The sequence below is a fragment of the Anabrus simplex genome, chromosome 2, assembly GCF_040414725.1.
Source record: "Anabrus simplex isolate iqAnaSimp1 chromosome 2, ASM4041472v1, whole genome shotgun sequence".
Lineage (NCBI taxonomy): Eukaryota > Metazoa > Arthropoda > Insecta > Orthoptera > Tettigoniidae > Anabrus > Anabrus simplex.
In genome coordinates, this window is record NC_090266.1 from 134,641,171 (window position 1) to 134,657,805 (window position 16,635).

At 38.5% G+C, this 16,635-nt stretch overlaps 1 protein-coding gene across 4 annotated transcripts in view; it reads right to left on the bottom strand.

Moving 5' to 3' along the window:
- Positions 1-16,635, bottom strand: part of LOC136863938 (serine/threonine-protein phosphatase 2A 56 kDa regulatory subunit delta isoform) — a 766,800-nt gene that overhangs the window by 491,161 nt on the left and 259,004 nt on the right. The window lies entirely within an intron of this gene.

The window sequence follows — 16,635 nt, forward strand, 5'->3', positions numbered from 1 at the left end:
CGAGGACGTGCCTAGTGAATGCAGTCAAATGCTGTAATTACGATAACTAGTGGTATAATTAAGAGTGAAATTGATGAAGCCTTTTGCGTTAAATACACAGTTTTAAAAAAATTAGGGAAACATGTTTTGTAATGTCTGGTATGTGCATGTTAATTTGGTAGATGGGGTTCCAATGGTCGTACAGCATACCTTGAGACCTTAGCTACTCAGGGTATGTCGAATCGAATCCGTAGACATAGCCATGCATTAAACTGTCAGGTGACCCCTCAAAACAAAGTGAATAGCGGTGTGTCCGTGTGTCATTGTGAGGTAAACAGACTACTGTGGTCATTTGAGCACATTGTATGTACACCAACACATCGCAATAGATATCTTAACGAGGTTCAAGTCGCAAAGGCCATCACTTTGATCCAGGAAGGATGGACGTTATGTCGTGTTGCTATGGATCTCAATGTCTGTCAGTTATTCAACGCTTGTGGAATCACTACAATAAGACAGGCAGTTCACAAGGAGGGTTGGCCAAGGTCGTGGATGCATGACAACTCCACAGGATGACAAATATCTGACCATCTGTGCGTTGCAGCATCGTTCAGCAACTGCCAGAGAACTTCAACAAGACCTCAGGAAGGTCACTGGAGTCACGGTGTCTGACCAGACAGTAAGGAACAGGTAAAGAGAAGTCAGGACAATGTCAGGACAATCAACAGCAACAACATATACAACCACTCAGGGGTATACCGTATCAAATGCAATAACTGTGAGATACGCTACGTCGGACGCACCGGCAGAAACTTTCTAACCCGATATAATGAACACATAAATGCGGTAAAACACAATCATTTTTCCTCAATAGATCAACATGTCAAAGACTATAAACACAGTTTCACAAACATCGAGAACGACATGCAAATCCTGAACTTAAACCCCAAAGGCCCCCTGCTCAACATTACAGAAGATGATTACAACATGATTCAATTTTAACATAAAGCAACAAGATAAAACACACAGCAGAGTTGAATATACATATTTTAGCCTAATTTTATCCATACGGTTGGCACTCTTTTTTTGAACTTCAAAAGTGTTTTATTCTACGTATACACATGAAAACGAAATCTTTTATACATACAACGTGACAATTTTATAAGCAAATCATATCATTCAAACTCCAGAAATAGCAACCAATTGTACAACTACGTAAATAAGACTTGGACACAGAAGTCGACCGATGAACTGAACAACACGCAAGACACGATCGTTCATGTGCATGAAGTGTTCCTACATATTATATTGTATTTATCTTATATACTTATAAGTTAGCTTTAAGTAGATATAGTGATTTATAAACTAATTTTAAGACCTAAAGCATATCATTATAGACATACAATTGAATTGTCACACATAGTTACATACATGCCAGTTCCCGTTTCAACATGCCCCATTCGGATGTGACCAAAGGTTTGTTATCATATGGCATTCCCTAGACAATGCAATCATAATCATAGCTTCATGATATAGATGTGAATGTATTGTTCAGCTGAAGATGACCCTATGTAGGGGGTCGAAACCGGTACTGTAGCATAATAAGTGCAATAAATAAGTATTGATAGGTGGAAATCCCTTCCTATTTCTAATCAATTTATTCTTCGAAAGGCTAATTCTAATACAATACTCATTACACATATTCTCAAGTTCCAAGATATTAGACTGCAGGCTATCAGCACAATCTGCCATTAAGACCAAGTCGTCAGCATACACCAGACTGCTTACTACATTTTCACCTCACTGAATCCCCCCCTGCCACTTTATACCTTTCAACTATGAACAACGAAGGTGAACGATTACAACCTTGTCTAACACCTGAAAGTACCCTGAACCAAGAACTCATTCTACCATCAATTCTCACTGTAGCCCAATTGTCAACATAAATGCCTTTGATTAATTTATTAATCAACCCTTAATCCCATAGTCCCCCAGTTTGGTGAACATCTATTCCCTCGGAACCCTGTCATATGCTTCCTCTAGAACTACGAAACAGAACTGTCTATTCCTCTCATCGCATTTTTCAATTACCTGGCGTATACAGAAAATCAGATCCTGACAGCCCCCCCTGTTGTCTGAAACCACAATGGTTTTCATCCATCTTCCTCTCTATCACTGATCGCACCCTCCCTTCCAAGATGCCAATGAATACTTCTTCTGGCATATTAATCAATGAGATAACTCTATATTTGTTGCAATCCTTCCTGTTCCCTTGCTTATAGATAGGTGCAATTACTACTTTTGTCCAATCTGAAGGTACCTTACCAATGCTCCACGCCAATCTTACTACTCTATGAAGCCATTTCATACCTGCCCTGCCACTATACTTCACCATTTCATCTACTCCTGCTCCTTTATGACAATGGAGTACATCTACCATCCTTTCCACTTCCTCAAGCGTAATTTCAACATCACTTTCCTCCTCCCCATGATCGTGGTTGTTCACAACACTACCATGAAGATTTCCTTTTACGCGGAGAAGATTTTCAAAATATTCCCTCCATCTGTCCAGTGATTCCCTGGGATCTATTATGAGTTTACCTGAATTAACCAAAACACTGTTCATTTCCTTTTTGCCTCCCTTCCGAAAATTCCTTATTTCTGTCCAGAAAGGTCTCCCAGCTGCTTGACCTAGCCTTTCTACGTTATCACCAAAATCTTCTCAGACTTCTTTTTGGATTCAACAACTATTTGTTTTGCTCTGTTTCTTTCATCTATGTACAATTCCATGTCTGCATCAGACCATGTTTGGAGCCATTTCTGATAAGCCTTCTTTTTATGTTTACAAGCTGCTCTCACTTCATCGTTCCACCAAGATGTTCGCTTTTCCCATCTTTACACACAGTTGTTCCTAGGCATTCCCTTGCTGTTTCCACTACAGCACCCCTGTAGGCCACCCATTCTCTTTCTATATCCTGAACGTGCTTACTGTCCACTGTTTGGAACTTCTCACTAATGATATCCATGTACTTCTGCCTAATTTCCTCATCCTGGAGATTTTCTACACTTATTTGTTTGCAGACATATTTCACTTTCTCTATCCTAGGCCTAGAGATACTTAGTTCACTACAGATCAGATAGTAGTTTGTATCATCAAAAAATCCCCAAAAAACCTGTATATTCCTAACAGATTACCTGAATTCAAAGTTGGTTAAGATATAGTCTATTATGGATCTGGTACCCCTACCCACCCATGTGTAGCGGTGAATAGCTTTATGCTTGAATAATGTATTCGCACCTGCTAAACCCATACTAGCACAGAAGTCCAGCAGTCCATTCCTATTACCTTCCATATCTTCGCCACATTTACTAATCACCCTTTCGTATCCTTCAGTTCTATTTCCAACTCTTGCAATGCAATCGCTCGTTAGCACTATCTTATCCTTGCTGTTACTCTGACTACGATGTCACTCAAGGGTTCATAAAACTTGTCAAATTCATTCTCATCTGCACTGTCACATGGTGAATACACGGAGACAATTTTCGTCCTTATTCCTCCAACTGCCAAATCTACCCACACCATTCGCTCATTTACGTGCCTAACGGAACCTATGTATTCCTGATGAACAGTCCTACCCCATACTTTGCCCTTCCCCTTTTAACAGCCATCAAATACACTTTATATTCTCCTACCTCTTCCTCGTTATCTCCCCTTACCCGAATATCACTTACTCCTAGCACATCCAGATGCGTCCTCTTTGCTGATTCAGCCAGTTCTACATTCTTTCTCCCATAAGCTCCATTAATATTGATAGCTCCCCATCAAATTCCATTTCATTCGCCAAGTTGTTCCCAAGGAGTCCCTCGCCTGTCAAATGGGAGTGAGACTCCGTTACTTCCATAGGTCCGAGGCTTACTTAAAACGTTCTGAGCTCGGTAAATTCGTGAAGCAGGATGCTACCCTACTTACACATAGTCCAAGTGAGGATCTCTCCTCTAATGGGTCAGGGACCACCGCTGTATTGTATAGTCATAGCCGCCTCAACACAAGGAGAGCCATGACACAAATTTCTGAGATGCCCACTCCAAGTCCGTAGCAACTTGTATCCTGACTCTCAGGGCCACTTACTAGACCACTCAGCCATTGCCCATGGTTCACGAACTGGGACGCGACTACAGTAACGCACACCATGAACCATGTTGTAACAGATTCTTTTTAAATTTTCTATGTTTGTTAAATATTTGCTCTTTTTTTTATAATATTTCGACTTCTTATTTGGGATCTCAAGCCATAAAAATTTACATTCCACCTCTGTTTGACCCATCCACTTCTACATCGTGTTATTTTTCTGACTTATGTTTTGTGCTTCTGTTTTAGTTAATAAATGTTCATTATAGACATGATATAGGCTTTTGGGCTAGCGTTTGAAGCGGAAGTTGACAGAACCACGCTCATCAACCACGATGTACCGCGTTCAGTGAGCCATCTGGTGACTAATGAACGTACCACTTCCACATCTATTATAACGTCTAAATTCAACCTGATTCTTTGAAAAGCCTTCCTCATGAACAGTTGAGATTTTTTTCTGAAGACTCAGATCAAAGTTCTCTCCGAAACGTAAAGAATTTCACCTTTTTATCTTGACACGGCATAAGCCCAAAAATCTATATAGTATCTATAAGAACGGACCACGAAAACATCAATGGCAACATTAATGTTCATTGTTTTGATTTTAAAGGGTATGTATTTATACTCTCTAAAGTATCAATAAACAGCCCATCAGCTGAAAATGAAGGACATTTTGCAGCCTTTCTAGGACAACACGCAGACAGCAGCGATGAAAAACTAAGATTACATTTTGGAACCTGTGGACAAAATGCAACATAGATAAGTTAGAATATTCAGAACGAAATTCCTCAAGCTTGTGATATCATTTCTAAGGAATTGTACATGAAGTAAACAGTCCCTAGTATTTCTTTGTTCCAACAGGTAAGCCTGCTGATGTGTCCTGTTTACAGCAGTTTACTATAAATTTACATTATGTCAAGTGTGAAACTGAGAAATATTATAATTTTGAAAATTATCCAAAGGCCCCTTTGTGTCCACATACTTCACAATTTCAAATTCTGCTGAAATAATAACCATAAAGAAATGTTTTGGTACTATACGGAAACTATATGATTTCTAAACAAACCCAAGAGAGAACCTTCTCTGCGCCAGTGGCTGAGATTTCTCCAGAATCACAAAAATCTGGGTTAAAGCAGCTTTCTCCTAACAGATGGGACTGAAGTTGTAACACAGTCAAGGTTACGTTTAAGCTTTTGAATTCTGCAGCTGTAGCGCTTGAAGGGATTGTACAATGCGAGGATAGAGGTTTCATCAAATGTATTGCTTTTTCTGAAAGCTAATCAGCAACCAGAATGTATAGTAGCTCTGCTGTCAGCTGCAATGTTACTTAGCTACACATTAACTTTGAGGATGAAGCTGCTGTTAGACACCAACTTGCAACTGCTGTTTCACATGTCGAGGAAATTATTTTAGTCCTGACAAAAACCAAGGGACTGCCTGGCCGAGGCGGTAAAGGCATGCTCGGTTCGCTTGGAAGGATGTGGGTTCGAATCCCCGTCAGGAATTCATTAAAAATTTAAGAAAAGAGATTTCCACTTCCGGAGGTGCATATGGCCCTGAGGTTCACTCAGCCTACACAAAAAATGAGTACTAGGTTAATTCCTAGGGGCAAAGGCGGCCGGGCGTAGAGCTAACCACTCTACCCCATCACATGCCGAAGTTAACAATGGTGGAAGCCTTTACCTTCCACTCCTCCAAGGGCCTTCATGGCCTGTGCGGAGGTGACTTTGCTTTGCTTTTTTGACAAAAACCAAGAGAAAACTCAGAAAATGAATTCGAGAGGATATAAGTTTGGTAATAACCTTACCAAGATTAGTGAACAGTGGATAGCAGGTTCATAAAGCAAGTGTACCTGCTGAGAACGCTTAAGGTGCTTCCAACGTGCTGTTTTCCACCCACGGTAACATTATGAACAAAGCTCTCCTAAGCAGATTTGGGTGTCTTCTAAACAACTACTGTAGTTTAACTACAGCTAAGAAAGATACCAACAAGTTTGTGAAACTGTGTGAATACTATGCAACTAATTTAAATTACACTGGAATGATCTCCTTTATAGCAGAATTTGAGATGTGGCAGAACAGATTTCACTGCAGGATTGTGACAGCAACTGGAAGAGACATTCCTCTACAAAAAATTGCAATATATTCCTTATACATCTGTGACAATAGCTTTCTCCCAAACATCAATATCCTCTTGAAGATCTGTTCTACTTTACCAGTTTCTACTAGTATGCCTGAAACAACATTTTCAACTCTGAGAAGAGTCCAAACCTACCTGAGGAACACAATTAGAGAAACTAGACCGAACAGTTTTCTGAAACTTAACATTCACTGAGAAATTATTGTTGACTGGGAGGAAGTGATAGATATCTTGGTGCATAAAGGGGCAAGATGACCAAATTTTGTTTTGTAAGAGAGATGCATCTATGTGGTTGCCGTACTCATTTTTTTTGTTACTGTCATGAAATTGCCCAAATAGAAAGTTTAAAAGAATTAAATAATAAACTTTATTTTTATTTAGTATATGTATTCTTTCATCAAAACAAATGCATGTATACAATAGAATACTAAAATTGATCTAGTTGGCGATGGTGGTGGTGGTGGTTATTGCTTTTGTTAGATGAAAATCACATGGTTGTAATCCCTTATTGATTTATTGATGAGGAAGATAATGAAGAAGACAATTGAAATGAGAAGAAATATATGAAGGAGGAATCACTCAAAGAATGAGGGAAAATATTATAATTTCCCTTACCACTATCACTGCCTTCGTAATGACCAGGCCGTACTGTAACGAGCGCGGGAAAGCAATCAGCTGATCGTTAGGGGGGAAGTTTAGCACGTGAGTTAGTAGAGTTAAACATATATTTTCGCAGTTTTATTGAAATTTTTAACGATGGCCGCATGTTCATTCAGATATATGTGAGAATGAGTCGTCATCGACTGCATTATTAAGAGGAAAGTCGTTAATTAGTGAAGAAAACTTAGTGTGAGCGTGTATTTATGTGAAGCTATAGGTTAAGAAGAGCGTTCTTAAGTGTTTTAATTTTGTAGTTTATTTGTGTAAAGTTATATTTATAGTGTAAAATTAATTGAGTTAGTGCATTGTGTGTTTTATTACTAACCACGAATTGTATATACTTGAATTAAGATGATCACTGAGTGAAATCACCATGCCTAAGAGTTGCTGCGTGCCTGGCTGCAAAGCCAATTATAAACAAGGAGAGTACTCTCCGGTATTTGTGTTTCCTTCTGATGAAGAACGAGTTAAGTTATGGAAGAAGGCTATTCCCAGGGAGAATTTAATAGTTAATCACAACACAGTTGTGTGTATCAAGCACTTTCCTGAAAATCACATCCTGAGAGAAATAAGAGTGTTTCGTCCAGATGGTGAATTAATTTTTTTTATTATGTCATAAACATGGGTAACATTAGGTAGGCCCTATATTTTTTACGTAATCAGACCTACGGCTTATTTGAATTCGGTGCATTTGAAAAGGCAAGTCTTATTTATGAGTATCACCGAGCTCGATAGCTGCAGTCGCTTAAGTGCGACCAGTATCCAGTATTCGGGAGACAGTGTGATGTATGTAAATCTTATCTTCTGACAGATTCAGATCTTATTTATGAATTACCTCCAGAAGTAAGATATCTGAATTTCCTAAATAGAGGGGCCTAAAGTATCCATCAGACATGTCAACAGAACTTGGAATTGAGGTGTACAAAGTATTTTGTGTGTTAGTATCAGATATATATAAGATGGTATTTCTAAATTCAGACAATCCTGTGTCAAAAAATCCTTGGCTTTGGAGTCAATGCAGTTGGCAGATTCCCTAGTCATTTGTGACTGCGGGAAGAAATTGGAAGACCTGGCCGGACAGTGTATATACAGTATATTTGGGTGAATATATTTTTAAATAACTTTTCCAAAATTCACACCGACTTGTGTATTCAACAAAGTGCTTCAAAGAGAGCACACCTACTCCATACTGGTGTAACTTCCTGTAAGAGGTCCAGGAAAGCTACAGTGTTCACGGAGTGGAAGCAGTGAGGTACGGAAATAATTTATATTTGTAATAAATAGTAATGGTAATTCACTGCATGTTTTCTGTCAGTGCGTAAGATGTGAATATTCCAGTTGATAGGAAAATGGATAAAATCGCAAGAATATGCCTCAAAGTGTTAGGCTGTACTCATGCAAACGAACGTATATACGCGAGAAATAGAACGTCACGGAGAAGGATATGCACTGTATGTCAGAATTAACAAATATTTGAGGATAAATTTTGGTTTTATAAGGTGTTAACAGTTCTTTAATAATTTGAACGAATGTGTTATTCAAGCGGAACGTATGCGTATCGCCTTCAAGTCCCCCCCAAAGCGTGACGTCATCAGAGGTACAGTACGGCCTGGACATTACGAAGGCAGTGCCACTATCCTTTGCTTTAAATATATATATAGCCTATACAAGATAGGTCTGCAGCTTTTAGTAAAACAAAGTGATTTTTTTTTTAATATATGCCCCTTCCATCACCATGTAGCCCCCTATCCCTTCCCTCCCACAACATAATCCACTTCCATAAAATCTCTTGTGGTTTTCAGTGGACAAAGGCTGAAGGAAACACGATAGAGGAAGACTGGACATTTGTGAAGAATGGTCTGGGCTGCTGAAGAAATGATAGGAAAGAAAGATCTCCTAAGAATCAACGAATAACTCAGGAGATACTAGACATGATTGCTGAATGACGAAAGTACCAAAAAAACGGAATACAGGCGATTAAAGAATAAAGTGGATAGAACATGCAGGACAGCTAACGAAGAATGGCTGAAGGAAAAGTGCAAGGATGTTGAAGGTTGTATGGTCCTAGGAAAGGCAGATGCTGCACACAGGAAAATCAAGGAAACCTTCTTTGGAGAATGGAAAACTAGGTGTATGAATATTAAGAGCTCAGATGGAAAACCACTTCTCGGGAAAGAAGACAAGGGACGAAGATGGCATGAACACATCCAACAGTTGTATCAAAATAAAGACGTAGATGATATGGTTCTGGAACAAGAATAGGCTGTTGATGCTGATGAAATGGGGGACCCAATTCTGAGGTCAGAATTTGACAGAGCTTTGAGATACCTAAATAGGACCAAGGCACCTGGAATTGATGACATTCCCTCTGAATTATTGACTGCCTTAAGAGAAACCAGCACCGCGAGGTTGTTCGATTTAGTGTGCAAAATGTATGAGATAGGAGAAGTGCCATCCGATGTTCGGCACAATGTTATTACATCTATTCCCAAGAAATCCGGGGCTGACAAATGTGAAAACTACCGCACCATTAGTTTAGTATCTCATACCTGCAAAATTTTAACAAGTATTATTTAAAGAAGAATTGAAAGACAAGTTCAAACTGAGTTGGGAGAAGATCAATTTGGCAGAAGAGATGTAGAAACACGTCAAGCAATCCCGACTTTACGTCTGATCTTAGAGGATCGAATTAACAAGGACAAGCCCAAGCCCACATGCATGGCGTTCGTAGATCTTGAAAAGGCATTTGAAAATGTTGATCAATCAATCAATCAATCAATCAATCACTATTGATCTGCATTTAGGGCAGTCGCCCAGGTGGCAGATTCTTTATCTGTTGTTTTCCTAACCTTTTCTTAAATGATTGCAAAGAAATTGGAAAAATTATTGAACATTTCCCTTGGTAAGTTATTCCAATCCCTAACTCCCCTTCCTATAAACGAATATTTGCCCCAATTTGTCCTCTTGAATTCCAACTTTATCTTCATATTGTGATCTTTCCTACTTTTAAAGAACCACTCATCCGTCTACTGATGTGCTCCCATGCCATCTCTCCACTGACAGTTCGGAACATATCACTTATGATACAAATTCTTATAATTTTGTTAATTACCACCTATTCAATATAATAAAAATGTAGTACAAACTTACATATTTATTAAGATGTTTATATGGTACATGTTTCGCTCCTTTTTCATGAGCATCATCAGCCAACTATTATTCACTTAAGGTTGTATAAGATCATGAAACAATTCTTTTGGATTAATATTATTCCTATAAAACTAATTGACAAATCTTATAATATTTTACAAGTCATATAACAATAAAATTATGTCTTTAAGTTAAAACGTTTTGTCTAAAATCTATCTAAGTCTAACATTTTATTGACGAAACTCATCTGGTGAACATCTTTTAAATTGTTTAAGAAATAAATAAAAATAAAAACTGTTTGAGATCTGGCTAATTGTATTGATTCATGCTGCTTAACTTGTATGATTGTCGTTAAAACTTCATAAACTATATTGACAATTTTCTACAGTTAACGAGAATCATACAAGTTAAGCAACATGAATCAATACAATTAGCCAGATCTCAAACAGTTTTTATTTTTATTTATTTCTTAAACAATTTAAAAGATGTTCACCAGATGAGTTTCGTCAATAAAATGTTAGACTTAGATAGATTTTAGACAAAAGTTTTAACTTAAAGACATAATTTTATTGTTATATGACTTGTAAAATATTATAAGATTTGTCAATTAGTTTTATAAGAATAATATTAATCCAAAAGAATTGTTTCATGATCTTATACAACCTTAAATGAATAATAGTTGGCTGATGATGCTCACGAAGAAGGAGCGAAACATGTACCATATAAACATCTTAATAAATATGTAAGTTTGTACTAAGTTTTTATTATATTGAATAGGTGGTAATTAACAAAATTATAAGAATTTGTATCACAAGTAGATCTTCAATACGGACAAAGAAGATGAAATTTATAACCTGCAACATATCACTTAATCGAGCAGCTCGTCTCCTTTTTCCCAAGTCTTCCCAGCCTAAACTTTGCAACATTTTTGTAACACTACTCTTTTGTCGGAAATCATCCAGAACAAACTGAGCTGCTTTTCTTTGGATTTTTTCCAGTTCTTGAATCAAGTATTCCTGGTGAGGGTCCCATACACTGCAACCATACTCTAGTTGGGGTCTTACCAGAGACTTATATGCCTTATCCTTTACATCCTTACTACAACCCGTAAATACCCTCATTACCATGTGCAGAGATCTGTACCCTTTATTAACAATCATATTCATGTTATTACCCCAATGAAGGTCTTTTCTTATATTAACACCTAGGTACTTACAATGATCCCCAAAAGGAACTTTCACCCCATCAACACAGTAATTAAAACTGAGAGGACTTTTCCTATTTGTGGACCAAGCTATTTGAGATTATGAAGATAATCGGGATCAGATACTGAGAACGAAGAATTACATCTACAAGCTGTATAAAAATCAGTCTGAAGTGATAAGAATTGAAGGATTTGAAAAAGAAGCAGCAATCCAGAAAAGAGTGAGGCAAGGTTGCCATTCCCTCCCCCCCACTTTTCAATGTTTATATGGAACGGGCAGTAAAGGAAATCAAAGAGGAATTTGGGAAGGGAATCACAATCCAATGAGAAGAAATCAAAACTCTGAGATTTGCTGATGATATTGTCATTTTATCTGAGACTGCAGAAGATCTGGAGAAATTGCTGAATGGTATGGACAGAGTCTTGGGGAAGGAGTACAAGACGAGAATAAATAAGCCCAAAACAAATGTAATGGAGTGCAATGGAACGAAGTCAGGTGATGCAGGAAATATTAAATTAGGAAATGAAGTCTTAAAGGAAGTAGATAAATATTGTTACTTGAGGGTAAAATAACTAACGATGGCAGAAGTAAGGAGGGCATAAAATGCAGACTAGCACAAGCAAAGAAGAGCTTTCTTAAGAAAAGAAATTTGCTCACCTCAAACACTGATATAGGAATTAGATGTTTTGAGACTTTTGTCTGGAGCGTGGCATTGTATGCAAGAAAAACATGGACGATAACTAGCTCAGAAAGAAAGAGAACAGAAGCTTTCAAAATGTTGTGTTGCAGAAGAATGCTGAAGGTGAGATGGATAGATCAAATCATGAACGAAGAGAATTTCTTTGAGATCATTTAAGACTGGGAAAACAACAGATAGGGAATCTGCCACCTGGGCAACTGCCCTGAATGCAGATCGGTAGTGACTGATGACCGATTGTGAATTGAATTGGTGAGAGAAGATCTATTTGGCTAAATATGACCAGAAGAAAAGATAGAATAATAGAACACATCTAGAGACACCCAGGATTTGTGCAGTTGGTTTTTGAAGGAATTGTAGGTGGTAAGAACCGTAGAGGTAGACCAAGGTATGAATTTGACGAGCAGATTAGAGTACCATGGACGTAGGATGCAGCAGTTATGTAGAAATGAAAAGGTTAGCACAGATAGGGTGGCATTGAGAGCTGCATCAAAGCAGTCTATGGACTGATGACTCAAACAACATTATTATTCCTAGGGTAAAACATCAAGGATCAAAAATAATATTTTACAAAACTTTTATTATGTGCAGTTTTTTGACATAGTATTTGCAAGTGATAAATATCATTACTGATCGGTATTGAAGATACTATATGTAGGATGCTAAATACATGAATGTATTGAATAGGTGACTAAGGTGACATCATAAACTATTTAGCATCCTACATATAGCTAGTATTACCGGAGAAATGTTGACACTTTCTCATTTGGTCCCCTTAATATTGCTACGCCACTGCACAATAATCAAACAATGTACAGCTTAGGGCACTCTCAGGATATCCCCAACCTTAAATACCAAGTTTCGAGACATTCTGTGGAGTCGTTTTCGCAAGTGTTCAAACATCCAGACAAAAATTGAACCAAAAATGTTTTCGTCTTTTGTATACCTAATCTGAGAGAAATTTGAAGTGTAGAGAGAAAAGTATAAGTTTGTTTATATAGATGATATTATTGTTGGATATGCTTTAACCTACACCTGTTGCCATTTCTTGATGGACGCAGTATTTTTGTATCCGTCTGTTGGCACAGGCCAGAGCAAAATGTAGCTTCCACCGAAGTCCCAGTCTCATCCATGGCTGTGACAACATGGAAGCTGCTGGGGTATGGGTGGTGCTGAGTAATGTCATTTGGAGCACAACTAGTGTGTCTGAGTGTTATGAAAGGTGTTGCTCACAGGATCAGTCGTGCTGCAGTAGCACACTCTGGCCCAGCGAGGAAAGCAATGGCAAACTACCTCACTCCTCATCTTGCCTAGTACGCCTCATTTGGGTTCTGCCACTGTTTTTTGCGGTTTCCCTATAACTGCATAGCCTTTAGTGGTGCTACTTGAGGATCCAACAAGCCTCTGGGCTGATGACCTAACAGACAGATGCTTTAACCTCAATTTGTACCGTCTGCTGACTACAGCGACTCGCATAATTATTCGGACAGACATGATTTATTACATTTTCCTTTGTATTAGTCATTTCAGTAATAATAAAGCACTGATATAAATTAAATACAAGTTTCTGTAAGAAGTATAAAAAACTAAACGTACAGGTACATCATTCTTCTAATGAACATTGTCAATGAAAATATAATAATTAAAAAACAAAATCATAACCAAAACCAATATTGCACACAATTATTCGGACACTTTCCTTTGTACTTATGATCCTAATTGTTCAGGGTCTGGTGGGCTTTCCTTTCATTTTAATTACTTCCCTAAGTCGACTTGGCATGCTCTCCACTAATTTCCGGGTATAATCGGGAGATATCTTCTGCCACTCTTGTTGAAGTCGGTTCTTCAGCTGTTCTCTAGATGTGATTGTTGTTTTCTTATTTCTTTATCAAGTTTGTCCCTAAGGTTCTCAATCACATTCAAGTCTGGTGATTAAGGGGGAGGATGAAGCATCTTTGGGTAATTAAACAATAACCACATCCTTACATTCCAGGTCATATGCTTTGGATCGTCATCTTGATAAAATTTTAAAATGTTTACCAACCCCCATATTATCTACACGTCGATTGGAGACCTGCAAACGAAGCAGATGTGTGTGCGGAGTGCTGAGTGTTGTGGCGTAAGCATAATGGGAATAAGCATAGAACTCTACCGAGCGGTCATCGGCCGATGGAACAATCGAATAAAATATCAGGTATGTGGTTTAAAATGTGATATAAAATACTCTGAAATCGTGCTGGCAGCATTAGTGATTGCTGCATTATTAGTAATTGGAGGAGCGGAAAGCAACCCTGGGCCACTGAATTGTGAAGATATAGCTAAGATCAAGGAGGTGATAAAAGAGGGCAGCCAAACAGACACAACGAGGGAGCTCATTATGGCACAGAATAAAGATATTCAGGATATGAAAGACAGCCTTCGGGGTGATATGGCAGGTATAAAAGAATCTCTAGATAAATACCAGGAAGAAATGAAAATTGCTAAGGAACACCGACTGGTATTGGAGCAGCGCACACGGGAGCTGGAGATGCAGGTCCGGAGATCAGTGCTTGCCCAACGTAGCAGATGTCTGGTCATACATGGGATTAAGGACAATAGAAGCGAGGACAAACTGGCGTTACTAGATGCTGTGTTGGAAGTGTTCACACAAGGAGTGAAAGTAAATTGCACGGAATCCGATGTGGACGACGTGCAGAGAATAGGAAGGATCCAAGGGAACAGACCGATTAAAGTACAATTGGTATCTGGAATGAAAACCCACCAAATTCTCCGGAATGCCAGGAATTTAAAAGGGACGGAAGTCTGGATCCAGAGAGACCTGGGAATTGAAGAAAGGAAAGAGATGAAAATCCTACGATTCCACTTGGGGAGAGCAAGAAGAGAGGGCCTTACAGCGTTTATTAGAGGCAAGAGACTATTCATCACAGGCGATGGTTGGAGAAAGAACTACACGCCATCCCAGCTGGAAGCCCTGGCGCGAGGAGGAAGTGCGGTACCGGCGCAACACGGAAGAAAGAATGACGACGTGCAGGAAACAGGAGCAGAGCTCGTGTCGCCAAGGTTGCTGACACCTACTGACAGTGAGGGCGTTGCCACTACTACGGAGAAACGACCTGTAAGTAAATGTTTAACACCTGATGAGGAACCGGGTAATAGCTCGTGTACTACTCCGGTAGCTGAAAAAAGCAGCTGCAGGACAGAGGACGATAAGAAAAAGAAGCAGGGACAGAGCTTGAAGGACTTATGGGCTAAGAAGGGAGTGTTCTCAGATGGAAAAGGTAATAAACGGGAAGGAAAGAAGTTAGGGGAAATTTATAGTTCCCCTCATGGAAGTATAGTACAAATTGATAAAACAATAAACACACGTAGTAAAACAGGTAGTGTCTCAGATAATAGGAAAGTGAAATAACTAGCATTGAAAATTGGTTTTGTAAATATAGAAGGCATACCGGTATTAAGTAAACTGGGGAATGATGGAGTGTCTGAGCTTGTGGAAAATTTTAAGATATTTGCTTTTTTAGAAACATGGATGCCGGAAGGAAAGATTTTAACATGGAAGGGCTATGTTACGAGAAGTGTAATAAAAAGAAAACGAGGGACTCGAGGGAGAATTCGGGGAGGAATAACACTTCTGATAAAGGAAGAGTTTAGTAGTCAGATAGAAGAATTGCCTAACGATATGCAAGATGTAATTTGGATCAAACTTAAACTGGAAGGGAGTAAACAGAGAGAGATATGCTTAGCCTTTAAATATAACCATCCGATGGGGTCACCATATACCAATGTGAACTTTTTTGAGGATTTAATAGAGGAGATTAACCTAATGAGAGGTAAATATGAAGAAGCAGGAATTTTTATGTTGGGGGATTGGAACGCACGAATTGGAGAGTCAATTCCCGCATATAGTAAAGAAGGAATAGAGCCAATGAGAGGTAGCAGAAACAGTCGGGATAAGGAACGTAATGTATATGGGGATAAACTACTAGAACTATGTACCGCAGAGAATTTATATATTCTAAATGGATGGGGGCGGGGAGATGAAACGGGAAAGCTAACATATATTACAGCGCAGGGAGGTAGTGTAATTGATTTGGTTGTGTGTACGGGAGATATTTTAGAGATGGTAAAGGAAATAGAGATATTAGAATGGGCCGAATCACATCATTCCCCGGTATCTGTTACCCTAGAAGTGTATGAGAAAGAACAGGAGGAACGTAACACTGTAACAGAAAAAGATAATATTAGGATAATTAATAAATACAAGTGGTGCAAGAATACCCCAAAAAGAGTAGAGTCATATTTAAAGGGAGAAGAATTCCAGATAATTAAGAGTGGAATAGAGGTTGTGTTACTGAGTAGTAAGGTGGACTTAGCGGTAGAACTGGTAGAGAAACCCTTTAAAACTATAGCTCATGTGAAAAGGAAACAGAATAATAATAATAAAGATAAAAGGAAAGGATGGTACAATGATGTGTGTAAAACAAAGAAAATGGAGGTGATTAGAGCCCTAAAGGCATATAGAAAAGAGGGGGAGCCTAAGGTTCGGGCACACTATTGTAAACTAAGAAAAGAATATAAAGTGTTGTTAGTAGAGCAAAAGAGGATATGGCAGCAGGAGGAGGCAAAATTAATAAACATAGACTGTAAGAATAATCAAAGTGATAAGGTATGGAATA